We start from the raw sequence: 12,310 nt of genomic DNA, 5'->3' as shown, positions 1-12,310 counted from the left end.
ATCTCTTACTATCATACAGAAGCAATCCAACTGTCCATCAACTAATGAATCAATAAACCAAATGCAGTATATATATATGATGGAATATCCTTTGTTGTAAAAAACATTAAGCTACAGATAAATGTTGCAACATGGATGAACCTCAAACACATTATGCAAAATTAAGGAAGATAGGCATAAAATTCTACATATGTTTCCATTTATATAATATGTCCAGAACAGGCAAATTTTTAGAGACAGAAAACAGATCAGTGGTTGTACTGAGCTACAGGATGGAAGTGTTGAATGACTGCCTGTAGCCATCAGGAAAATGTTTGGGGGGTGATGGAAACATTCTAATTCTGAGTTGTGGTGTTTGACGCACAGTTCTATTAATTTAGTAGAATTTATTCAATAGTGCACTTACAACTGGTGACTTTCATGGAATTTAAATTATATCTCAATAAAACTGTTAAAATTATAATGAGAGTTTTTTACCTTTTGACCTTTTAAGTTCACTAGTCCTTCAATTCTTTGAGATAAATACAACCCTTTTGGTCACGTCTTTGAAGGCTTGTATCACTTGCTTGTTCCTCAGAGTATAAATGAAGGGATTCATTACTTGGGCAACTGAAGTCATGAGTACTGACACCATCTTATTCAGAGAGACCAGTTCTTTGGCAGGTGGTCTGATATACCTAAAGATGCAGCTGCCGTAAGTGATAGAAACCACAATGATATGGGAAGAGCAGGTAGAAAAAGCCTTCTTCCTTTGCTGGACAGAAGGGAATCTGAGGATGGTTCAGATGATGTGTGTGTAGGACATGGTCACACACACCAAGGTGGCAGTGAGTGCCAGCACAGCCGTGACCAACACAAATCACTCTATGAACTCTGTGTCAGAGCAGGAGATCTTCAGGACGGGAGCAGCATCACAGGCAAAGTGATCTATGACATTGGAGTCACAAAACTAGAGCCCAGAGACCATGATACAGGGTTGGAAGACAATCGTTAGTGCTGACAGGTAACAGCCAGTTAGGAACTTGGTACAGATCCTACTGTTCATGATGCTCATGTAATGCAGGGGTTTGTAGATGGCCACATAGTGGTCATAGGACATGGCAGTCAGGAGAAATAGCTCAGTCACACCCAGAACGGTAATAAAAAAATAACTGAGTGGCACAAGTATTATAGGTAACTGTATTGTCCCCAGTAGCAAGGGTATACAGGTATCGAGGAATACAGACAGTGGTGAAAGAGACTTCTAAAATGGAGAAGCTGCAGAGAAAGAAGTACATAGGAGTTTTAAGGCGGACGTCTACGAAGGTGAGTGTGATGATGGTCATGTTCCCAATTACACTCAGCAGGTAGGTGATGAACAGAAAGAGGAAGAGCAGAATCTGTAGATTTGGGTCATCTGTCAGTGCTACCAGGATGAATGTTTTTAACACTGTGTAATTTTTCATCACTGACCTCTGACTTCTGCATGTTCTCTTGGTAAAAATAAGGTAGAAATTGGAAATGAAGAATGTCCAGATGTACTAAAAGTGGGAGTAGAGTGAGAGTTCCAAGCAAGCAAATATCACTTCATTTGATAATGTGGTTGTGTTGGTAACTCATATTACTTCATGATTCAGACAATAGTATGATTAGAAAGCTGGGGTTAAACATTCTTACCATTATATTAATGATGTCTGAGGTACAAGGATTCCTAGATTATGCAATCAAAAACCCCAAAACAAAACTGGGAATAAAACTCTTTTTGTGGATATCAGTCAGTGGAAAAACAAAAACAAAACCAGTATCATGAGTCCCATCCCAGCAGCAGGGGTCAGCGTGACCTACTGGTTTGGGGCATGGAGTCTGGAGATGAGTGTTCAGTGCAGACTATGATTCCTTCAGCACGTTGACTTGAGCCAAATTATTAAGCTTTGTACATCAATTTCTTCATATACAAACCGTGGAGGATAATTGAACATTTTTTCATACCATTGTTAAAGAGAGTAAATGAATTAATAAATTCAAACCCACTAGGAATATTGTCTGCCATATAGTAAGCACGCTGTAAGAGCTTGCTATTCTTATATACACGATTTTATCATTAAGGCTGATAAACCTTCTAGTGTTAAGTACTATAAAAGCTTTTTTAGTGAAATGTAGAGTTTATCATAATGAAAAGTGTAATGTTCCTAAAGCTGCTTCTCCTATTACTCTCTGACCTTTCTGAGTCCACAGTCAAATTTGTCTTTAAATTAAGTGTCACCTTTCTACTCGCTTCACTTTCAAAACTGGAGGAAAGAAAACAAAGCACCACGTGAACCGCAAACAAAGTGCTCTTGCAAAGAAATACACGGAGTGATAACTTTTCTCTTCCTCAGTCAAGACCTTCAATGGCTTCCTGAACTGGGATAAAACAGAAATCCTCTACTTTGTCCTGCAGGTTCCCCTGTGATCTGGCCCCTGCACGTCTGTCCAACCTCAGCCTTTCCTACTATTTCATTCAGCAAGTTCCATTTGCTGAGGCCTTTTCAGTTCCTCCACCTTCTCATATGTCCATTCTTTATAAATTTTTAGGTCTCACTGTAATTATGACCTCCTCAGAGATGAGGCCTTATGCTCTCAAAGACAAACCTTCTGTGAACTTGGGGTTTCGGTACTGGGCTCTGTTTTTCTTATGGCACTGCCTTACTCTTTGTAATTATGTGTTTTCTTTTTAACTTGGTGATATTTTCCCCTTACTGGACTGCCAGGCCCATAAGGACACAGTTCATGAGTGTTTTATTCATTACTCTTGATGAACTGCCAAGCAGCATTTCTGGCACTCAGTAAGAGTTTAAGAAATTTTGTTAAATAAATAAAGTACCAAACATTTTAAATGTGAAAATAAATTATCTAGTTACATCTTAAGTGAAATAAAGTTTACCTATTTCCAACTTGTCACTTATCTGCAGAAGGAAGATGTTATAGACAATATTGTTCAACCCACTAATTCAGAGGTTCAGAACAGATGATTGGAAATTACTCTTACACTAACAATATATTTGGCTGTCTTATTAGCGGCAGGCTTCTAGTGGCAGGATAATGAAATGTGTCCTGATTCCTAAGTACATATTATCTTTGCTGTACAAATGTGGGAAAAAATTTTAGGAGTTTATTTTTTTTCTCCAGTTTCCTAACTCTAGTATAATCTCTTATTTCTTTAATAACTAGTCTCCTTATATCTGTTCTTTAGTTTCCTCACTTCTGAAAAACTTAGTAAGTGAGGAACTTACTATATGAAAGGTCACCCACTTAAGTGAATGTCTGATTATTCAGAGAGATACTGTCAGTTTCCTTATACTATAGAATTTGAAAATGGATCAATACTAAGTCTTCAAAAGCTAGAAATAACTTTAAACCTTCAATCCTAGAGATATTCTTCTTTAAATTGAAAAATACATTTCGGATGATGAAATTCAATCATGTAAGAGGTGCTTCTGTGTAAGGAAATCCATTTTATTCTCCCTTCAAACTGTCAAATCTTATTAGGAAAACAGCAAATATTCCTCAAACACTTCCTATGTGCCAGATATTGTGCTAAACACTTTACATGGTTTATCGCAACTAATCCTCACATTAACTCTCTGAGGGATATAGTATTATAATCCACATTTTACAATTGGGAAACTTGACGCTCATAAATTTGGGAAAAGAAAACTTACCGATGCAAGATTGTCCATCTAGCATATGGGAAAGCAGGGACTTGAAAACAAACAGTTTGTTTCTAGGGACTTACTTCTTAAATATTTCAAAATAATGCATTTTCACTTGTTTGTTCACCTATGCATAGGCTTTTTATGATTTCGCAAATGGAGAAGAAATAGATAACGGATTTCTCCCTACTTTTGTTTCCCCCATTTTTTGAGTAGATATCCAATCTTTTATTTTATACGATACCACTTTGTCCTACCTGACCAAAGTTTTCTGTCAGTTAGCTTTTTGTACCTGAGTTTGGCCAATAGCAGGAAAACAATTCCATTTCAACAATCTATAATTAATGACATTGTAGCTATTCAAACATTTCCCATCTGAAATCATTATCTCCAGACCTCCTGATTTCTCCCATCATTTAAATGGAACAGGATTCTCCTGGAAGACTCCAATTAGTTTCTTGCAAGAATGGTTTTCTCTTGTTTGTTGGAAGATACTTCCCACAAATAGCCTTGAAATGTGCTTCCCCTGAGTCTAGGGAAACATGGCTTTTCCCTTCCCAGTAGGGGATGGACTGTGTATAGAGGCACTGTATAGCCACTTTCCTGGATCTCAAACAGCATTAGAGGAAAAGGGGCATGGTCCCTGGCTCTTGTCACCTGCGAGCTGTTGCCAGCCCAGGTAATGCAGAGCCACTCAGACACTGATGACAGGATGCCACAAACTAGAGGGGAGGTCATGTCTCTGGACTCTAGGCTCTGGGCCCTGATTGCTCCCATCCTATCTACTTAATTTCATCTGTTACTTTTGATCCAGGATTCAAGTGCCCTCAAAAGACACCCTCCCAAGTATTCATTACCATAGACTATGTGTTCCCTGAGCCCTGAAAGTGTTCTTACATCTTTCTGTCAATGTTTAATTTTTCTTCATATCTCAATGTCACCTGGAAAAGAAAATAGTAAATTCTTGCACTATAGAATACAAATGTCTTATTGACCAATAACGTAATGTGTTTACCCACTTAGGCAAAAATATTGTAAAATATTTAAAAAGGTTATATTTTCAGCTTGGAGTTAAAAATTGTATAGAGAACATTGTGGAGGCATTTTCAATGAATTGAGGAAAAAGGGCTTTCTCAGGATCTTTCACTGGTGACTGTATCTTCTATAAATCCTTTGTTTCTATTCTTACCTTTTTTCCTTTTGTGACAGTATTCAAAATCAGGTCATGTATCATAGAACAAGCTAAAGTCTCAGATTTATCTGTTGATTCCTTTTCTGGAATACTGTCAACATTACTTGGAACCTAAATTTGATTCTGTTAGTTTCCAGGGCATGAATATCTGTCAGAACCCACTTGATTATACTCACATCTCTGATGGTCTTTCATGGCTTCTGAGTACAGTTGAATCGCAAAGATTCTGAGTGTGACTCAAAGCTGGGAAGGTGTGAGTGACTAGAAACAAGTCAGTGTAGATCTTGTCACATTATTTTTGTGCACCCCCACACTACTGGGAACAGAAATTCTGTAAGTTCTCTTCAGTGACCAACGTCCATTAATGCCCAGTCACCTTTCTTCTTAAGAAATTTAAAAGAACCAAATTCCAAATATATTTCTCAACTCTATGAATTGGAAAAATGTTTATATATTCTGGTTAACTGAGAAGATAGACATGGTAGAAAATGAAAGGAATTCTCTCCAGTTTGATAAATGGATATTGACCTTTCTGAACAGGGAATCAGGTCTCCCACTGAATTTTATATTTAAAAGAACACCAATAGCTATATCCACTGAGTCTGCAAGAGGTGTGGGGAATCAAGTGACTGAACAAACAAAAGATTCCCTTCAGTGCCAAGTTCAATAGTCATTAATTGATCTACAGTGTAATGGATTTGAACGAACTCTTTCAAATAAAAATTTAAAACATCTATCACAGAGGAGTAGTATTTGGAGACAGGTAGATGCCACAATAGGTCATGTGCAAAACATTAAGATGAAAAGCAGAAGGCTTGATTCTTTTCACATGTGTGGGTTATTTCAGTTTAGCCTTGGGAGGAGGGAGTTCCCTGCCCACAAAAAGTTATCTATGATCTGGTGAGACTGAAGGAAAAGAAGGGCCAGAGGTTGTAAATGAAAATGTTATTTTCATTGCTCAGTCTCTCCTCGCTCTAAACCCTGGCTATCAACTCTCTCTCTCCAGTGTGCTTCACCACCTCCTGCTCTGGCTGGACATGTGTCGGTGGGTCCCCAGTGACTGAAGGGCACCTGACTGCTTACTTTTCGGGAATGGAGATGAGTAGAGAATGAGTGATACCCCTTCACCTCTACCCCCGACTGGCAATCCCGTGGCTGAGCAATGGCTTAGCTGCCAGTAAACATCCCATAATGTAAAAACATGCTCTTATTATATACACAATGGGTGTTTTAAAGGCTAGGTGGGATCTTGGTTAGGGAGTTCTGTTTTCCCCTCATTCAGTCTGCTCAGAATTCCCCAAGGACATCCAGAATGGACTTCATCTCAAGGAAGAGAGAAGAAACAGCCCTGTCTCTAGTCTAAGCAGCTTACTCCTCTGGTGTCCATTATTCATAAGAGACATCGCAAATAATTAGGGGAATTTGTTTTCTCATTTTTGACTTAAGTCAGTCAGTTCCTGACCATGTTCATGAAAGTGTACAATGTTGTAGTTCTGTAGAGTGTATAAGCCTAGCAATCTAATGTACATCACTATATTTAGTGATACTGTACTGAATATTGGAAGACTTCAGATGTTTTCACCATACTCACACACACACACACACACACAAACATACACAAAGGTAACTATGAGGAGTTAGGTTAAGTAGCTTGACTGCAGTGATGTTTCAAGATGTGTATGTGTGTGTATATATATATATATATATAATCATTATGTTATACACATTAAATATCTACAATTTTTATTAAAAATAAAGGCCAGTTGCTAGTTGTTATTCAACTCAAAACAAAAATTGGAACAAAAAGTGGAGGATTATAATTTTATAACATGACTTCCTTTTTCTTTCATTCAATAAATAAAATTTTATAAAATATTTTCTCTCTTCAGTACACTATCACATATTTGGGGTAGGATAAATGTGGGACTCTCTAATGTTACATGAAACCTAATTAGTGTTAAAGTTAGGTAAATGATATTGAGCTTTTCCACATTTCCCTTGTCCTCTGCTAAGTAGAATGTATATGTTGTCTGCTATAATCCTTATGAGAACACTTACTGGTAGGTTATATGACTGTCCCCATTCTACAGATGAAAAGTTGAGAAGTTGAGAGTTGGGAAAGTAAATAATTTTCTCAAGTCCATATGTTTACTAAGAGGTAAAGTTTAGAGTTGAACTTATGTTTGCCTGATCACAAAGTCCATGATTTGTAAATATAATATATTGTCTCCCTATGCTTCAGAGAACAAGGATTTAAAGCTAAAGATCACCTGGTGTAATTTATTGTCGGAAAGGAAAGGGATCGTAGTCAGTAACATTGTTTCTGCAGAGCCCTGAAAGAAATCCTGCCCCTGGGAGGCAGGAAAGGACACACACACAAAACACCCCTTGACTGCAACCCCCGCCATTATCCTAGGCCCTCCCGTGAGCTGCCCCACCCATGGCAGCTTAGGGGATTAACCCAGAGGCTGCTCGCTGCATGCGGCCAACCAGTACAGACAGTGGAGACAGGCACGGTGGCTGCCAAGGAGGAAGGGACTTTTTTCTCCGAGCTGACACCAACGCCACTCACCTATGACCACTTCCATTGCTCCAGGACTGTGAAAAGGCAGAAGAAACTTGTTCAATCCAAAAGTCCCTCAAACACCAGAAAGATAGGTTGGTGAGACTGAAATCACCAATCTTCCTGAAAAAGAATTCAAAATAAATGTCATAATCATGCTGATGGAGCTACAGAAAAATTTTCAAGAGCTAAGGGACGAATTCAGGAGGGAGATAACTGAAATGTAACAAAGAATGTTGGGATTTAAAAGCATATTAGAAGAGGTGGAGCATACAATTAATGGAATAGAAATCAGAGGACAGGAATACAGAGAAGCTGAGGTAGAGAGAGATAAAGGGACCTGTATGAATGAAATAATATTAAGAGAAATGTGTGACCAATCCAAACAGAACAACATGTACATTATAGGGGTGCCAGAAGAAGAAGAAGAGAGAAAAAGGGATAGAAAGTGTCTTTGAAGAAATAACTGCTGAAAATTTACCCAATCTGGGAAGTCCACAGATCTCCCAACACAAGGGACCCAAGGAGGACAACACCAAGACCTATAATAATTACAGTGGCAAAGATCAAAATTAGGACAGAGTATTAAAAGAAGCCAGAGATGGAAAAAAGATCATCTACAAAGGAAAACCCATTAGGCTATCATCAGACTTCTCAGAAGAAACATTGCAGACCAGAAGGGAATGGCATGATATATTCAATACAATGAAATAGAAGGGCCTATAACCAAGGATACTATATCTGGCAGGATTATCATGTAAATTTGAAGTAGAGATTAAACAATTCCCAGATAAGCAAAAACTGAGGGAATTTAAATCCCACAAACCATCTATGCAGGGTATTTTAAAGGGACTGCTGTAGATGGAAGTGTACCTAAGACTAAATAGCTGTTCAGAGAAAATAAAACCACAGCAAAGGAAGTAGACCAACTAAATACTAACCAAATACAAAATTAAATTAGCTACCCACAAAGTCATTCAAGGGATACACCAGGAGTACAGAATGTGACACCTAACATGTAAAGAGTGGAGGAGGAAATAAAAAAAGGGAGAGAGAAAATAATCTTCAGGCTGTGTTTATAATAGCATAATAAGTGAGTTAAGTTAGATTGTTAGATAGAAAGGAAACTACCCCTGAACCTTTGGTTACCATGATCAAAAGCCTCCAAGGCAATAAGTACATATCTTTCAATAATCAACCTAAACGTAAATGGACTGAATGCACCAATCAAAAGACACAGAGTAATAGAATGGATAAAAAAGCAATATCCATCTATATGCTGTTTACAAGAGACTCACCTCAAACCAAAAGATATGCACAGACTAAAAGTGAAGGGATGGAAAAAGATATTTCATGCACACAAAAGGAGAAAAAGCAGGTGTTCCAGTACTTGTATCAGAAAAAATAGACTTCAAAACAAAGAAAGTAAAAAGAGATAAAGAAGGACATTACAGAATGATAAAGGGGTCAGTCCAACAAGAGAATATAACCATTATAAATATATATGCACCCAATACAGGAGCACCAACATATGTGAAACAAATACTAACAGAATTAAAGGAGGAAATCGAGTGCAATGCATTTGTTCTAGGAGACTTCAACACACCACTCACTCCAAAGGACAGATCAACCAGACAGAAAATAAGTAAGGACACAGAGGCACTGAACAACACATTAGAACAAACATGACACTTTAGAACAGAGAGACCTAACAGACATCTGCCAAACACTCCACCAAAAGCAACAGGATACACATGTTTTCTCAAATGCACATGGAACTTATCCAGAATAGATCACATATTAGGACACAAATATAGAGTCTCAAAAAATTAAAGAAGATTGAAGTTGTAAGAAGCATCTTTTCAGGTCACAATGGTATGAAACTAGAAATAAATTACACAAAGAAAACAAAATTTGAGAAATACCTGGAGGCTAAACAACATGGTTTTCAATAGTCAGTGAATCAATGAGCAAATCACAAAGTAAATTAAGCAATACATGGAGATTAATGAAAACAAAAATACAACAGTTCAAAATATGTGGGACACTATGAAGCAGTTTTAAGAAGGAAATATGTACCAATACAGGTCTAACAAGAAACAACCATAATTCCTAATAAAGAGCCCAAATTCACAACTAAAGAAACTAGAAAAATAAGAACAAAGAAAACCCAGTGTTAGTAGAAGGACAAACATAAGAAACAAAACAGGAGAAAAAAATGATATGGGTTAGAATAAAAGAATAGAAAATATCAGTGAAGCCTAGAGCTGGTTGAGAAGATAAACAAAATAGACGAACTCATAGCTAGACTTATCAATAAAAAAGAGAGAGGACACAAATAAAATCAGAAATTAAAAAGGAATATTTTAAACCAATATAACAAAAGTAGAAATACTTACTAAAGAAGTCTAGAAAAGATATATGAAACTAAATTGGACAACCTGGAAGAAATAGATAAATTCCTAGAAAAGTACAACATTCCAAGACTGAAACAAGGTGAAACAGAAAATCTGAACAATAATGAAATTAAATGGTAATAAAAACACTCCCAAGAAACAAAATTCCACAACCAGATGGCTTCACAGCTGAATTCTAGAAAACCTTTAAAGAAGAGATAATACCCATGCTTCTTTAAGTATTCCAAAAAGTGGAAGAGGACGGCATACTTCCAAACTTATTCTATGATACCAGCATCACTCTAATAACAAAACAAGGCAAAGACACTACAAAAATAGAAAATTATAGACCAATATTCCTGATGAATATTGATGCAAAAATCCTCAACAATATCTTAGCAAACCAAATTCAGTAATATGTCAACAGGATCATCCATTATGACCAAGTGAGATTTATGCCAGGGATGAAAGGATGGTACAAAATTCATAAGTCAATCACTGTGATATACCACATTAACAAAAAGAAGGGTACAAACAATATGATCATCTCAATAGATACTGAAAAATCATTTGACAAAATTCAACATCCATCTATAAAAACACTCATAAAAACAAAATTGGAGTAGAGGATACATAGCTGAAGATAACACAGGCCATGTATGACAAACCCACAGCTCACATCATAGTCAGTGGCAAAAAACTGAAAGTTTTTCTTCTAAGAGCATGAAGAAAACAAGGTTGTCCACTCTCATCACTTTTATTCAGCATAGTACTGCAGGTCCTAGCGATGGCAATCAGACACAATAAAGAGATAAAACACATCCAAATTGTTTAGAAAGAAGTTAAATTGTCACTATTGGCAGATGGAATGATAATATATATAGAAAACCCTAAAGACATCACCAGAAAAATATTAGAACTTATAACTGGATTCAGCAAAGTTGCAAGATAGAAAATTAACACACAGGAATCTGTATTCCTATTCACTTAAAGCAAAATAGCAGAAATAGAAATCAGGAAAGCATTTCCAGTTATAATTGCATCAAAAATAATAAAATACATTGGAATAAACCTAATAAGGAGGTAGAAGACCTGTAACCTAAAAACTAAAAGACATTGATGAAATAAATATGACACAAATAAATGGAAATACATCCTGTACTCATTGATAGGAAGAAATAATATTGCAAAATGACCATCCTGCCCAAAGCAATTTACAGATTCAATGCAATCCATATAAAAACACCAACAGCCTTCTTCAGTGAATTAGAAAAAATACTTCTAAAATTCATATGGAACCACAAAAGACCCTGAAGAGCCAAAACAATCCTGAGAAAGAAGTACAAAACTGGGCTATTACACTTCCTGACTTCCAAGTGTGCTACAACACTACAGTAATCAAAACAGCATGGCTCTTGCCCAAGACCAGAGCCATAGATCAATGGAACAGAAAAGAGAGTCCAGATATAAACACACACAAATATGGTCAATTAATATATGATAAAGGAGGATAATATACAATGGAGAAAGGCAGTCTCTTCAATAAATGGTGTTGGGAAAACTGGTGTGGGTAAAATTGCAATATTTCCAGAGTCTCTCACCAGGCTTTATTACATCTGCATATCAATAGGTGTTTCCAAGGGGTGGAGAGTGTAGTCATTTATATATCATTAAGTAATTACAAGGACATGGGAGGGCTCATCTGCACTGGAGAGGTTGGGTGGAGTTCTCTCTTCTACTACAGCCTGGTTGAGAGAGATGGGGTGACTGACTGTAAGTAATAAACAGGTTTCTTAAATAATGATTTTATACTTTGACTGATTTCAGTTTCAAAGATATTTTTAACCCAGGATTTTCCCCCACAGTTACAACTGGACAGCTGCTGAATTACACTGTCTAACCCAATTCACCAAAGTAAACTCAAAATAAATAAATGACCTGAATGTAAGTAACAAAACTATAAAACTCTTAGAAGAAGACAGGCAAAAATCTCTTGACTACAAGCATGATTAATTTTTTCCTGGACACATATACTTCTGCATGAAAACAAAATGTAAAATGAAAAAGTAGAACTATATCAAATTAAAATCTGTGAAGTATAGGATGCCACAAACAGAACAAAAAGGCAGCGTACAGTATGGGAGAATATATTTGTAAATGATTGATCCAATAAGAGGTTAACATCCAAAATACATAAAGAATTCATATGAGACTTTTTCCAAAAAAAGACATACAGGTGGCCAACAAGAATATTTAAAGATGATCCACATTGCTAATCATCAAGTGAATACAAAACAAAACCACAATGAGATATTATCTCATATGAGTTAGAATGGGCACTATGCAAAAGACAAGAAATACAAGTGTTGGTGAGGAAGTGGAGAAAAGGGAACCCTCCTACACTGTCAGTGGGAATGTAAATCAGTGCAGCCACTGCATAAAGCAGTATGGAATTTCCTCATAAAACTAAAACCAGAAATACCATAGG

The 12,310-nt window shown here is 36.7% G+C and overlaps 1 pseudogene; it reads right to left on the bottom strand.

The window, feature by feature from the left end:
• Window positions 1-505: 505 nt before the first annotated feature.
• Window positions 506-1,445, bottom strand: LOC118933187 (olfactory receptor 6C2-like; annotated as a pseudogene).
• Window positions 1,446-12,310: the final 10,865 nt, after the last annotated feature.

This window comes from Manis pentadactyla, chromosome 10 (assembly GCF_030020395.1).
Source record: "Manis pentadactyla isolate mManPen7 chromosome 10, mManPen7.hap1, whole genome shotgun sequence".
In the NCBI taxonomy this organism is placed as follows: Eukaryota; Metazoa; Chordata; class Mammalia; order Pholidota; family Manidae; genus Manis; species Manis pentadactyla.
The sequence above is the reverse complement of the archived record's forward strand: the minus strand, read 5'-3'. Positions and strand labels throughout refer to the sequence as shown.